The sequence below is a fragment of the Seriola aureovittata genome, chromosome 7, assembly GCF_021018895.1.
Source record: "Seriola aureovittata isolate HTS-2021-v1 ecotype China chromosome 7, ASM2101889v1, whole genome shotgun sequence".
Taxonomy (NCBI): Eukaryota; Metazoa; Chordata; class Actinopteri; order Carangiformes; family Carangidae; genus Seriola; species Seriola aureovittata.
In genome coordinates, this window is record NC_079370.1 from 29,077,611 (window position 1) to 29,092,570 (window position 14,960).

The 14,960-nt window shown below is 40.7% G+C and overlaps 1 long non-coding RNA gene across 1 annotated transcript; it reads left to right on the plus strand.

The window, feature by feature from the left end:
• Positions 1 to 3,254: 3,254 nt before the first annotated feature.
• LOC130172882 (uncharacterized) lies at positions 3,255 to 4,412 on the plus strand. The gene is made up of 3 exons (XR_008828344.1): positions 3,255 to 3,327; positions 3,963 to 4,032; positions 4,128 to 4,412. It is a non-coding gene; the product is annotated as an uncharacterized LOC130172882 (long non-coding RNA).
• The last annotated feature ends 10,548 nt before the right edge of the window (positions 4,413 to 14,960 follow it).

Consider the following 14,960-nt stretch of genomic DNA (forward strand, 5'->3'; position numbering starts at 1 on the left):
ATAAAGGCTACTCTAGAACTTTAATAAATAAAAATTGTCAGAGTCAGTGCAGCCATTACAGCTGTGTTGTTAATGACTAGGCTAACTCCTACAATAAATGTAGACATATCACACAATTTTATGTTTGTTGAAAACCCTCTGAGATGGAAAAGAGCTGATAGTGGTAACAATTAATGTTAACATACAGCTGTGTGTCAGCAACAGTTAGCTTCCAGTTTGCCTGTCAACCAAATCAATAACCAGCACTGGCTGTCTGCTGTAGCTAGATAGCACTTAGCTATGGTTTTGGGCAGGAAAACTAAACGCAAATGCTATAATATCATGCACACAACAACACCAGAAACACAGACTAACTCACTTACCTGTAAATCACCACACTTATATTACAGTTCTGTATCACAGTTCTGGTTCTGTCCCCTCTGCTCCTTTCAAATAGTTTTATCCCCAAAGTGTGTAAGACGAGTGAATCAACGTCTCGCAAGTTTTGGTGCATTGCTTGGTAGATAACAGAAAAAACTGTGATGAAGCGCATTCACTGCACAACTAGCCATTAAATAAAGCAGTAGCGATATCACCACAAGACAAATCCTGACTTCCTTGTATGCTACAAGCGAGAAAAACAGATATTGGTTTGTTTTGTTGTTTCCCGTATTTTTATTATTAAAATAAAAAATGGGAAACAAGTTATTTATTGTTACCATTGTGTTGCTATTGTGAATTTACATTATATAGGTGAGAATGAATTTGGCTTAAACAACATAATAATCTTGAAACCTATTTTTGTTGTATGTTGTCTAGTGAAGATGGCCAACTGGATGGCCAAGGTACGGTTAAACCATTCCACTAGCCAATTTCTTTGTGGATGAAGTGGTGTTCCTCGTTCCTCGTCTTGCTCACTCCCAGCTGCCAGCAGACTTCCCTGAAGACCTTGGACTTGAAGTTCCGCCTCCAGTCACGGTGGAGCTTAGGTGAACATCTCCTCCACTCTCTGCTTTTGTGGTGGCGCTGATATGGTACCGTAAACGCCTCAGGCCATTTCGTGAAGTAGTCCATGATAATGAGGATGTAGCAGCTGCCAGCGTCGGTGACTGGGAAGGGTTCAAGGATGTCTGCCCATACCCACTCCATTGGGGCTCCCACCCACTACTGCTGCAGTGGGAGTGGGAGCGCTGAGTTGGTCCCTTCTGGGTGGTGCAGAAGTTGCAACACTGCAGGGGTAGCTTCAAGTCAAATTGGTGGTGGGGGCTGCAGTGCACTGGAGCCATCAGGTGGGCCATGCCAGGTTTTCCAAGTGCAAGAGAGTCTTCTCAATGGCATGCTCTAGCTGTTGGATCTCCTTCTTAATTTTTCTATCTAAGTGCCCTATCCCACCTCTGACACCAAAGTGGCAAGTTTGCATAGAAGAAATACTGACAAGCAGAGATATTATTTTTTAAGCAAGTCCTGTGCCCCAATTATTACAAGATATGCTGTTTATTTTGCATTGGAACTGAACACATAGCAGAAACATTTGCTAGACACCATTAAGCACTACAGGAGTCTCAGTCATGGTGGCCCATTGCAAGTTACAACTCAATACAGTCTTGACCACACAAACACTATCTCAGACAATCATAACAAAACATGAATAACATTAAGCCTGAGCACAGCACAGAACATTAAGACTCCCATAAGTCGTTGCATTTGAAATGTCAGTAATCATAGCGACAACCCCCTCAAGTCGCCACAATACTTTTCAGTTATTTTTTTAATGTTGGGATGAAGCAGGATGATTTGGGAAATTGCTCCCCCCCATGCCCATAGTTAGACCCAGGCTAGTTTCACAGAATGAATGTTTAGCCGATAAATCTGCATTTAATCCAGGCCATGATAATCTGGGCTGCTCTAACTGAGTAATCATGGATCCAAAACAAGACCAAGTAAATATCTCACTCTGAACTGAATATTAGGCCAACAGGAGAAGATTTACTCTTATTATATTACATTTCATTGAGGAATAGCATTGAAGATAAATAACATGGACACACACTGTAATATTATCATACTACATTTGATCTACTCCTGTTCTACCTTTCCTCCTCTTCTCTCACTGCCAGCATGCTCCAAAGTGTTGGCTCAACATGTGCCCCTCCTCTTTGCCCATTTTTTGGATTAGCTGGGCATTTGGTGGAGTCAGGTACTTGCAAGATCACGATGACGGAACGACCCACTCTGAGCTTCAAAACCACTCTTCAGAAACCTATGGGTGACATCATGGAGACTATGTCCATTTTTATTAACAGTCTATAGGCTCGACACGCACCCCTCCTCTTTGCCCATTTTTGTATTAGCCAGACATTTGGCAGGGTCACATACTGGCAGGATTTTATCCATCTTTATTTACAGTCTATGATATTATGTGCCTATGGTATTACCCCAATTTACAAAAGTGCCAAATCCAAATAATTATAGACCCCTTTCAGCTGTTTGCTCTATTGCCAAAATATTTGAAAAACTAATCTTTAATCAGTTATCACAGTATCTTCATACTAATATTATCCTACCGCCTTCACAATCAGGATTTAGACCTTATCATTTCACAACTACTGCTCTCTTAAAGCTAACTAATGATGTGTTCTCAGCATCTGATTCTTGCAACCTTACAAGAGGTATTTTTATTGTTTTGAAGGCTTTTGCCTTGGTTGATCACTTCCTACTTCTAGATGAGCTTTATGTAGTTGGTTTATCTCAAAATCACTATTATTGTTTAACTCCTGTCTACATAATAGGAAACAATGTGTTGTCCTTCAAGGAAGCAAGCCTGACTTGTTTGTTCAACAACGAGAGGTATACCACAGGGTTCAATGCTGGGCCCACTTCTATTTTCTATTTTTATAAATGATCTGCAATCAATTCTTTCCAATTTCTCTTTCCACTATTTGCAGATGAGACTGTCATATATACTTCTATATATCACTTATTGCAAATCCAAAGCACTCTTCAATCAGATTTCAGTACCTTACAAAGCTGACTCTCATGTAAATCCACTCCGATCCTATATTTCAGCATGCCTGTAACCCCCTCTTTTTCAGCCTTGTTCAGAACAGGCTGTTTCTGTGTCTGTAGCTTTAAATGCAAATGAGCTGTGCCTGACCACGCCCCTCTTCGGAAGGGGATGCAGTTTGGGCTTCTGGCACCATGCTCTAATGTTTACGGTGGCCGTGACCGGCGACCTGGCGTCAGTAGCGATTTGGTTCAACCACACAACTTTTATCCAGAATCTGACCCAGAGGGAGAGGCTGCTGAAGAAGTTCAAACTCTACAACTGCAGCAGGACGTTTCTAAATGGTTGGTAACCAATTTTGTGTATTTTGACATTACATTTTCAGTTTGTTGATGTGTGCTGGCACACAATTACTAACATGTAGCTAGGTAGCTAATGCCAACTGTTACTGTCTCGTCATTACTGGGAGCTCTTTTGGTTAATAAGCACTATTGTGAATTGTGTAATGTAGTTATCTGTCATGCCTCCTTAGATATACTTTTACAGTCTATGAAAATGTTTGTTGTATGTGGATTGCTACAGGTGTTCAATGTCAGTACTAGTCAGATATTTTAATAGATGCTGACAAAGTAAATCATTTTTGTTCATGTTTTGAGCAGAGATGCTCATCATGACATCTTCCTTTATGTAGTAAATTTATTTTGTGTATTACAATGAAAGCTGTAAATCAGCATAGACATGTCTGACAGCAACAGTAATTTTTAGTCAAAGACTAAACTGTGCAGTTTTCTACACTACACTGTTGTCAAGCTCCACATTATATGCAATAAGTGACATGTTATAGATTACCTATGTTATATGCGCTTGATATGTAGCCAAGCTTACTTCTTACCCAACTTAGCTCCACTGTCTGTCAGTGTTTGAATTTCATAAGCTTTATATTTTGGTGAGTTACCATTTTTCTCTATATTTTGGATAGGTGCTCCTGTGGAAACTGTGCAACCATGCCCACAGAAGCTGAGAATATCTGCTGCTAGGAGATACCACAGGTAGCATTCTCACTGGACAAACTAATCAGTAATTTGTTTTGATTACATTACATTTATAATAAACCATAGCATTTACCATTTGTAATTCACTGTAGGTTACCAGACGGCTATGGGAGATCGAGGAAGATTTACCATGTATGGTAGACCGTCCTGGGTTGGAGCCGCTCTGCCTCAATGTGTACTCCCTCCAGAATGCCTGCAACATGTACCGCACTGACTATGGTCCTTTACGGTTGAGAGGAATACACCAGTAAGTTTTGCTTCTTTGTAAAAACATAGTTTCAATCTAAATAAAAGATGTTAGGCAGTCTTGTTTTACTTCAGTGCACATAATTTTACAATGGTAATAACACACCACAAATGGAGTAACACACCCTCAAATGAATTAGTTTAGCTGATCTTTGATTTGTTCTTCTATCAGCAGATAGTGTGCATATAATATATGAATTCAGAGGACTCATATATCTTTAGTAACAATAAAGCATTTATTTACATCAAATGAACGACTTATAATCAGTGATAATAAAAAAACTGTAGGATTCACTGGATCCATAAAAAAAAAAATTGTGAGACACATCATAGATATATGTTTGCAAGACTAAATGCCCTGTCCAGTTTTTTTAGTCAGTACAGGTATCTAGCCTATAGGAGCTTTATGGGTGCTGGGGCTTCCTTGGTCGCAGAATCTGGGTCGTCATTCCAGCCTGCCTGGTCCTACGCATCCATGCCGAGTTTCCTGACGCCACATGCCAGTACGTGGGTTTTAGACTGCCCCATGTTATAACTGGGACATATAGGAGTTGACCTACTCCTTCTCAGGCCACTAGAACTGTGCAGTGAGGTCCTCTGGGATGGGGATGGCCAAAGCAGCTTCTGTGTACGGTCCCAGGTCAACAAAGACTTTTTCATATATGAGGTCCACCACATACCCTTTAAGATTTTGCTTACATTTTGTTTTTTTTAAAAAACAATGACTGAAAGTCTGTTTCTAACTACCTCCTGACATTTTCTTTACTGTATTTTGTTGTTGATGGAACTGTCATAACATAATACGTGCAATACTTAATACAATGTGTACAAAACATTTTTTGGTTGAAATATAAAATAATATAACACTTATAGAATGTCGGCTCAGTCTTAACTGGTGTAGCTCTGCATTCTCCCTTCATGGCCTTTGGAAATTGGACCTTGAACAGTGGTTCACCTTCTTTTGTTTGGGCTTGTGGTCGGTCAGCATTTTCAGTGTAGTACATGGCAGCCAGGTAGAGTCTGGAGGTACAGTAAAGAGAAAATCAAAGATGTTAATGTTGACAGAAACCTTAGCCTACACACTCTCACAAGTTAAGCTAAGTAACCACAGCTTCATTTACCTGCACAGCATTCCAAGACTGATAAATGACTGTTAGGTTTATCAAAAGTAGATGCACTTCAGATGGCTACAGAGCTGTACTTCTGATGTGAGGCTGAAGAGTCTTCAAGGATAACTGTGTGCCTACAGTGGGTCAGTCTGGCATGCAACATCCCTTGTTGCAGGAAGCTGTATAGATGCACTTGATGTGCTGGCCTGAACAGAGGAAACAGAGGTTACACCAACATCTCCTCAAATGTGTAGTTGTGGCAACAGCTGCAAGCAGTGCAAAAATGATAACAACAAATGCACTCAATTATGTGTAAATTGGGTTGTAAATAGCTTGTAAATACTGCAAATAGCTCACTATATGTGCAAAATGCAAAAAATGTGTATTATAGACTATCCCCTTGGACATATCCCCTTAACTCTGCGCTTATCTAGATATTCCCTACAGGCACTGTATCTGTAAACATGATATAAACGTTAAAACGGCCATCATAAGGCATGACTCTCAATAATAACTTTCACAGCACTAAGAAACAAGCCCAGACACCTATGCTAATCACTACAGAGCCTATTTTTAGTCCAAATTTTACCAGCTTGACTTTACAGACAGCTAAAACGCAAAAACATAGGGGTTAAAAAAAGACTTCTGTGTTGGTTTGTGCAGCCAACAACAAAGCAACTACTGTGTTTCGCTCGTACCTTCGACATTGTTCTACCGAAAGCTAGTGTTCGTGAGGGAGGTAACGATAGTGTCTGCAACACGGACTCAGTGGGCGGAACACACACCTAGCTAGGGGAGTGTCACCCACCCGGGGGGAGGTGGCATCGCCCTTCTTGACGACATCAGGGGAAAATCTCCAATTCGCCCGTTTGAGCACACATCTCCTGAAAGGTGGAGAAAGCAAAAGACGGAGAGGATGGACTTTTCTCATGTTTGGGGGGTTCGTAGACATGCCAGGGACACATACTACTGATAGAAAACCATGGAAAAGTGCATTTTGCATAATATGTCCCCTTTAATAAATCAAAGTCATACACTGTGGTGTTTGTTAGAGCACGGCTCTTATGTTGGGGAGGTGGGAGGGTTGGCTTGTGTGCTGTATTTTTGTGTTTATAACAATGTAGAACTGGGAGGACTCAAGATGGCGGCGTAGAGAGTGGTTGACTTTTTCTGAGCTCCGCACCACCGCGCTGATATTTCCTATATAACTCCACCGAATTACATTTTCGCGACAATTTCCATGTCGTGCATTTTAATATGAGTATTGATGAGTATTTTTTGAGACGCCAGAACAAAATGCCACCGAAAGAAGGTAGAAAATCGACCAAGATGAACAAACCGGAGGCTACTGCTAGCTTGCCTGACTTGCCCCCGATGGAGGAAGAGCAACAGCCGCTGCTGACTGAGGATGCCCTTGACCCGGCGTTTCGCCAAACTATTCAGGAAATAACGGCGAACATAACCAGGGTGATTGATGAAAAGCTGGGGCCTTTGTCCCAGACTGTACAGGCCCACGCAGAGCAGCTGAAAAAGATCGAGGAGAGGACCACCGAGACAGAGGATAGGATCGCTGCGGTCGAACACACCTCCGACACGGTGGAGGCGCGGGTCCGGGGGCTTGAAAACCAAATACAGAGAATGGCCGAGCTCATCGACGACCTCGAGAACAGAGGTAGGAGAAAAAATTTACGGGTTATTGGTTTACCAGAGGACGTGGAGGGGACTAACCCAACAAAGTTTTTCGCGAGCTGGATACCCAACCTGCTCGAGCTGGAGACGAAAGCCGGCCGCGTCAAAATTGAAAGGGCTCACCGCACGCTAGCTCCAAAGCCGGGACCGAACCAGCGACCACGACCCGTCCTAATCAGGTTCCACAACTTCGTTGACAAACAGAGGGTGTTGGACGCCGCAAGACGCAAAGGGATCGTGAAGTACCAGGAATCCAGCATCATGTTTTTCCAGGATTTGTCAGCCTCGATTCTGCGCAAACGAAAAGGATTTGAGGATGTGAAGAAACGTCTGCGGGACATTGGAGCTAAATACATGATGCTATACCCGGCTACGCTGAAAATAATCCATGATGGGGAGGCCAGGAGCTTCGACTCCCCCGCTAAGGCCGTGGCCTTTGTTGACACTCTGAGATGAACTACACGTGAGTCACGAGCTGATCTGTTTATGTTTGTGGGCAGGTTATCGGTCTGGACTAAAGGTTGTTTTGAACTTTGTTTATGAGCGGATCATACATCTGTATGATGGCTCACGGGACCAAAACTGAATAATTTCAAATGACAAACTTTGCCCTACTATCTTATGTTTATGGTGATTATGGGTGGCTGACAACATGGTGTAAGCCAATGTCATAGTGGGTACTTTTTTTTTTTTATTTTATTTTTTTATTTATTCATTTATTTATTTATTTATTTATTTTTTATTATTATTATTTTTTTTATTTTTTTATTTTTTTTCCTGGAGGAGTGGGGATAAAGATTTTTTTTTTTTAACTTTAACTTTTTTTATTTTTTACTTACTTATTTATTTTAACTAATTTGTTCATTTTGTTATTTGTTTTTTCTTTGTTTTTTGTTTTTAATTTGTTTGTTTGTTTATTTGTTTTTCTTTTTGTTGTTGTTTTGTTTTTGTCTCTTTCCCTCTCTCTTTTAGTTTATTCATTTATTTTTGGTCTGCTCATCCTTGTTCAAGATCGGATATTAATATCATTCTGGTGGTGTTGCTTGAGCTTGGAGCTGTAAGAGAAGTTAACCAAGTTAGTGTTTGGTGATGGAAGAGGTTATGGTAATCCCCTGGTTATCACTCACCCACAGTGCTGTTGGCACTTCTGTTACTTGTTGTTTGTGTTGTTGTCTTTTTTTGTGGGTCCAGCTGGGTTACAATCAGGTACAGAGTCTGCATGAGGGGTGTGATACATCTGGAAGCTTAAATCTTTTCAGTAAAAAATGTTATGTCCTGTGATACGTTAAGGCTGTGCACTTGGAATATTAAGGGAAGCCACTCACCCATCAAAAGGAAAAAAATATTGTTATCTTTAAAAAAGGAAAGGATTGACATCGCTATGCTGCAGGAAACACACCTGAATGATGAGGAGCATTTGAAGCTGCAGCAGTGTGGCTTTGATCAAGTCTTTTTCTCATCTTTTACCACCAAAAGCAGAGGGGTGGCGATACTCATTAGAAAAAATTTACCAGTTAAAGTGTCAAAGTGTATAAAAGATAAATATGGACGCTTTGTACTTATTTCAGCTTCCTTACATGGGGAGAACTTTGCTCTCTTAAATGTCTACTGTCCTCCATGTCATCCTCTTGATTTTTTGGTGGAGGCATTTGCCAAATTATCTGATCTTGCGGTGGAAAGTACTGTTGTAGGAGGTGACTTTAATTGTCTTATGAATCCTTTGATGGACAGGTTTCCTTTAGGTGCTTTATCCCTATCAAAACAATCAAAACAAATAATTGGTCTCTGTGAGGACTTTGGATATGCAGATGTTTGGAGGACTCTTCACCCTGCGGACAAGGAATTCACCTTTTTTTCTAATCCACACAACTGTTACACAAGACTTGACTACTTTTTTGCCCCAAAACAGTTTATAGAATCTGTTGCCTCCTGTTCAATTGGAAACATTATAATATCGGATCACGCAGCAGTGTATATGAATGTTGCATTTAAGAGACTCTCTAAGAAACCCGCAAATTGGAGAATGGACACCTCAATTCTAAAAGATCATAATTTCATATCATATTTCACTACAGAATTTAGGTATTTCCTCACCATTCACTCCCCCTCTGTTAATCCATCTCTGCTCTGGGAGACCTCCAAGGCCTATGCCAGAGGGTTGATCATATCCTATACTGCTACTAAAAGACGTAAAAATATGGAACAGCAAGCTTTACTAGAGGGAAGGTTAAGTAGATCGGAGAGGGGATATGTCAAGAAACCTACAGCAGCTAAATTGAAGGAAATTATTGCTATTCGCTCTACATTAGACTCCTTACTAACAAAAAAGGCGGGGAAATGCAAAGGGTATGCAAAACAAAGATTATTTGAACATGGGGACAAACCAGGAAGATATCTAGCCAATTTGACAAAAAAGCAAAGGGCCTCTCAAATTATTGAGTCAATTTTAGATGGGACGGGGACTCGCTCCTCTGATTCTAAACTAATTAATGAAACTTTTAGAAATTTCTATACAAAATTGTATCAGTCGGAACAGGTTTCCGATGCTAAAACACTAATGGAAGCTTTCTTTTCCGAACTGGATCTCCCAACTATATCACAAGATCAAAAATCTGAATTAAATGCCCCTATCTCTGCGGCTGAACTGCGTGAGGCCATTCAACTCCTTCAAACAGGCAAAGCACCAGGCAGTGATGGTCTTGGTAGTGAGTTCTATAAAGAATTTCAAAGTCTTTTATCAGAGCTATGATGATGATGTTTAACCACTCCTTTGAATGTGGCACCCTTCCACCATCATTACGGGAAGCAAATATCTCACTGATTCTTAAAAAAGGGAAATGCCCTGAAGATTGCGCCTCGTACAGGCCGATCTCACTTTTGAATGTGGATTTAAAAATTCTTTCTAAAGTTTTAGCTAGACGCTTAGAACGTCTTTTACCAATAATAGTGAAGGAGGATCAAACTGGATTCATTAAGGGCCGTAATTCTTATAACAACATTAGGAGATTGCTAAATGTCATTCAGCTATCTGAACAGCGTGAAATAGACGGTCTTGTGATCTCCCTAGATGCGGAAAAGGCCTTCGACCGCGTCGAATGGTCTTATTTATTTTTTACACTTGATCAGTTCGGCTTAGGTGATGACTTTGTTAGGTGGGTGAAGGTTCTCTATACTCAACCAATGGCTGCAGTTTTAACTAACGGACTTAGGTCCACAAATTTTGTGGTCCAGAGGGGTAGCAGACAGGGCTGCCCCTTGTCGCCACTTTTGTTCGCACTGGCAATCGAGCCTTTAGCGGAAGCTATAAGGCGAGACCCTTTAATGGCTGGATTGAACGTAGGTGAAAAATCACATAAAATTACATTATATGCGGACGATGTGCTGTTGTTCATGTTAAACCCCTCTGTATCAGTCCCGCGTCTTATCCAGATTATTGACCGATTTGCTGCCTTTTCTGGTTATAAAGTTAATTTTTCCAAATCAGAGGCAATGCCTCTGGGTAATCTACAGCACCCACTAAAATAATCCCAATCCCTTCCCATTCAAGTGGTCCACTGCTGGTTTCATATACTTGGGTATATGTATCACACCTAAATTCAATCAGTTGTTTCAAGCTAACTTTAGCCCACTATTTGATAAGATTAAACAAGATATGGAGAGATGGCATAATCTTCCAATATCATGGCTGGGCCGAATCTCACTTCTGAAAATGAATATTCTTCCACGTTTGCTTTATCCCATACAAATGCTTCCCATTTTATTCAATCAAAATAGTGAAAAAACTGTATGGTTGGTTTAGTTCCTTTATCTGGAGTAAACGTCGACCACGGATCAGGATGTCAGTGTTGCAGTTACCAAGCACTATGGGTGGTCTGGATCTCCCAGATATTAAGAAATATCAATTAAGTGCCCATCTAAGATATATAGCTGATTGGATTAAAGATGAGGCTTACTCAATTTGGCTTGACCTTGAGAAGTCCTTATCCGGATGTCCTCTGAAAAATCTACTATTTATTGACAAACTGAAGTGTATTAAAAGGCTTTGCAGCAACCCAGTTACAATTACGGTTTGGACCAACATGTGCTCTGTGCAGTATCTTAAATTGCATCGCTCTTGTCCGGTTACAAACAGTTATTCTTCTCGCAAAAAAAAACAAAAAAAAAAAAACAATGTAGAACTGGGTGAAAAGTCCTATCTTGAATGAATGTTATGTGTGGACAACCCAATAAAGATACTTGTGAAAAAAAAAAGAACCAGTTGATCACATGGTGGTATTTTTGGGGTATACAATAGAATCTCCCCACAGTGAGTACGTTGTCTGATTTATTGTGGTTCATAAATACCACTGTCAATTATCCTTACTATTTACAGCAGGTCCGAATAAAAGCTTCAAGCAGTAATGAACGGGCCCTTGCACTCCCATGCAACTCGGTGGGGCACGCGGCGTGCCACCCAAAGTGGTTGCACCACCCAAAGCAGCAAAGGATTTAAAGCTTTTTTATGCATGCTTAATTTTGTGTACTAAGTGGAGGCAGTGGCCCTGTGAATATTCACGTAAATATTCAGATGTCTACAGTGTGAGACTGTCATCAGACGTGAAATTTAGGGAAGAATGGACAATTTACAATAGAGTTAAAGCCACTGAAGAAATGTTTTTTTGTGTGCCTTGTCAAAGACATCCACCAGATGGAGGCATACAAAAAGACCTGGCTGGTGGGATTGCAGACTTGGCTGGTGGGTTTTTGATGACAGATCACACATCAAAATTGAAAGTGCTTTGCAGTCCACACCGTTCAGCGAAAACTCACAATGTTAACAGGAAAGCATCATCTACGTGTGATGCATACTCTGACCAGGTTTGGAGAGGATTGGACAAAGTATGTCAGAGTTATAAGCATTTCCTTTTTCAGAATTGTGCATATTACCATGAGGTGGCGCTATGAGTATTACCAAATATGACCATGGGTATGTGTTCAGGGAAGGACTTTTATCATATGAAAGAATCTAGATGAGCTGCAAGTATGTACCCCTCTAAATCAGAGAATTCATGACATTACATGGATAAAATTTGTTCAATTCAAGTTACCCCGGTCTCATTATTGAAGAACCCATAATACAAACAAAACATTGTGTCAGAAGATAGAACAAGAAAGTGGACATAACGAGATGGAATGGAAGGATAACAGCCTCCACCCCGCCTTCAGGTGACAGGTAATGTGTCTGAAAATTTGGGCAACCTTTTGAGTTGTACCTGGTGGCAATCGGCGCTGTTGAAAAGAGTGAAAAAATGAAAGCATCGGTTTTCCTGCATGTTGTCGGTGATGAAGCATTGGAGGTGCAAAATAACTTCATGTTTGACGCCATGGAGGATAAGATGAAGCTGGTCAAAATAATGGAGAAGTTTGAGTCATATTGTATACCTAAAAGAAACGTGACATTTGAGAGGCACAGATTCTTCACGTGTGTACAGAAAGCATTGCTTCAACCCTTGAAGTGTATCACAAGACAATTCACATGATCTGTGAGCATCTGCAAGGTATGGACATGTCAATGGATGACATCATAGTGTGGGGGAGCACAAAAGCTGAGAACAATAAAAGACTGAAAAATGTTTTGGAAGCAACAAGGAATGACTGACTGAATTCTCAGAGGGCAGTTATTGAGTGGCTTTCTGAACAATGCAAAGAATGATGATCCGACTGCAGCACTACACGTTGGATGCCATGTACACACCAGTCAAACTCATGTACACAGCTGATACATTGTCTAGAGCCGTTGACCCGAAAGAGCTGGCGAACAGTAAGCTGGACAACGATATGTGGACATGCTCACAAGACAAACAGAGATGAATTGCTGAGTGGACTGAAAAAAATCATGATAGATGGATTGCCCAACATGAAGCAAGACTGCGGGCCTGACATTTCAGAGTACTGGAACTGCAGAGCAGAACTGTCAGTTGTGGAGGACATCATCTGCAAGGGAAGCAAAATAGTCATCCCAAAGAGTCTGAGAAAGGACATGCTCGAGAAGATCCACAAAGGCCATCTTGGGATCAAGTAATGCAAGAAAAGGGCACGTAACATAATGTACTGGCCACGGATTAACCAAGATGTGACAAACAAAGTGTCAAGCTGCACTACATGCCTGAAATATAAAGCAAACAATCGTTCAGAGTCACTGAAGCCGCCAGACAGGCCATATCAGAAGGATGGCGCTGACCTGCTTGTTTGTGATAGGAAAGACTACATTGTGGCCACAGACTATTATCCTGTATTATCCTGTATCCTGAAGTCTATAGACTGCACACTACAATAGAGGCTGTGATGATATCTATGAAAGCCATATACTCCTGACATGGGGTGCCTAATGAGGTCTTCACAGACAATAGTCCACAGTTTGCCAATGCAACATTCAGACACTTTGCTGAAGAATGGAAGCTTGTGCACACAACTTCAAGACCACATTATCCGCAGTCTAACGGGTTAGTGAAAAATGATGAGCTGATTTCTACCAGAGCCTGCTTGTGTACCGTACAACACCTCTCAAATGTGGTATGTCACCTGCACAACTCCTCATGGGACGGGGACTAAGGTAAAACAATTAAAGGACTCAAAGAATGGCAAAAAGAAAAGCAAAAGTTCTATTATGACAGAAGAACATACGACCTACCTGAACTTCATGCTGGTGACCAGGTGAGACTCAAGGACAAAACAGACTACATCACTGGAAGCCCCACCATGAGTTCAACAAGTTATCAGAAGGAGTTCAAGACATATGAAAACCACCTGAGAGAATTATTGAACAGATTGAGCTCTTAGCTGTTCCATGGTACCTCTGCTGTGGCTCCTGTTGCTCAGGAATCAGCTGGCTGACCCTTTGTTGGAGCCACTGATTCTGGAATGGATGGAATTCCCCTTTAAAGCCACAACCTTTGTATAAGTACTCAGATGTATTCCTGTCTGACTCTTGTGCTGTTTGGCACATTCCACAAAGCTAAAGACATTAGACCTGCCACTGTGACAAAGGGGACAAACATTTTCAGCGTCATTGTTTGGTAGTATTTCAAGCTTTCTTTCTTTTGACTTGCTGCACATGCACCTGGGAGACTGTTGCTAGTCAATCCCAGTAGCTAACGAGTTAAATTAACCACGGTCATAGCGATAATTAAATTGAAATGGTAATACTATCTGTCTGGCCATTAACCGTTTCATCTGTAGTTGCAACTGGGTGTGGGTGAAATAATATAAAAAGTATGAGGAACATTTTATATACCTATTGTCATTTCACTGTACTAAAAGAAGAATTTTTACTTGAAATAAATGTTTATTTATTTTTAACTAGCCTACTTCAGTGATTATGTCATCACATATAATATCCCACTGAGAAATTATATGTTAATGTATAATCAGGTGCAGAACGTTCTTTCCTCTGAACCATAATCTCAGGTGAGAGTCTTTGGAATTTAGAATTCTGTGGTGACTTATGTTTGTTTGGCATTGATGTAGTGTTAACGCCATAATTTAGAATTTGCTCTCATTGAAAGGGGGCACCAGTGCCCAGGGAGGACAACAATGAATTACTTCATTGTTAAATTTATCAATCTCATATCAGAAGCCATGACTTCTCCATTCAATGGATCTCCAGTCTGAACTTCAAAAGAACACAACAGGACAACGACTGAGTGTAAATAAAGAGGTTTATTAATTAAACTACTATCTACAGAGTAAATGCAAGGTGTAAAAATCATAAAGATGAAAATAATAATCAAATGAGCAGTGTGATGAGTTGGCAAACGTGAGAGAGAATATGTTATGGCTATACACTATGGCTATACAGCTAATGATACTACGTCTACGAATGAGATCTGATGATTAAATATA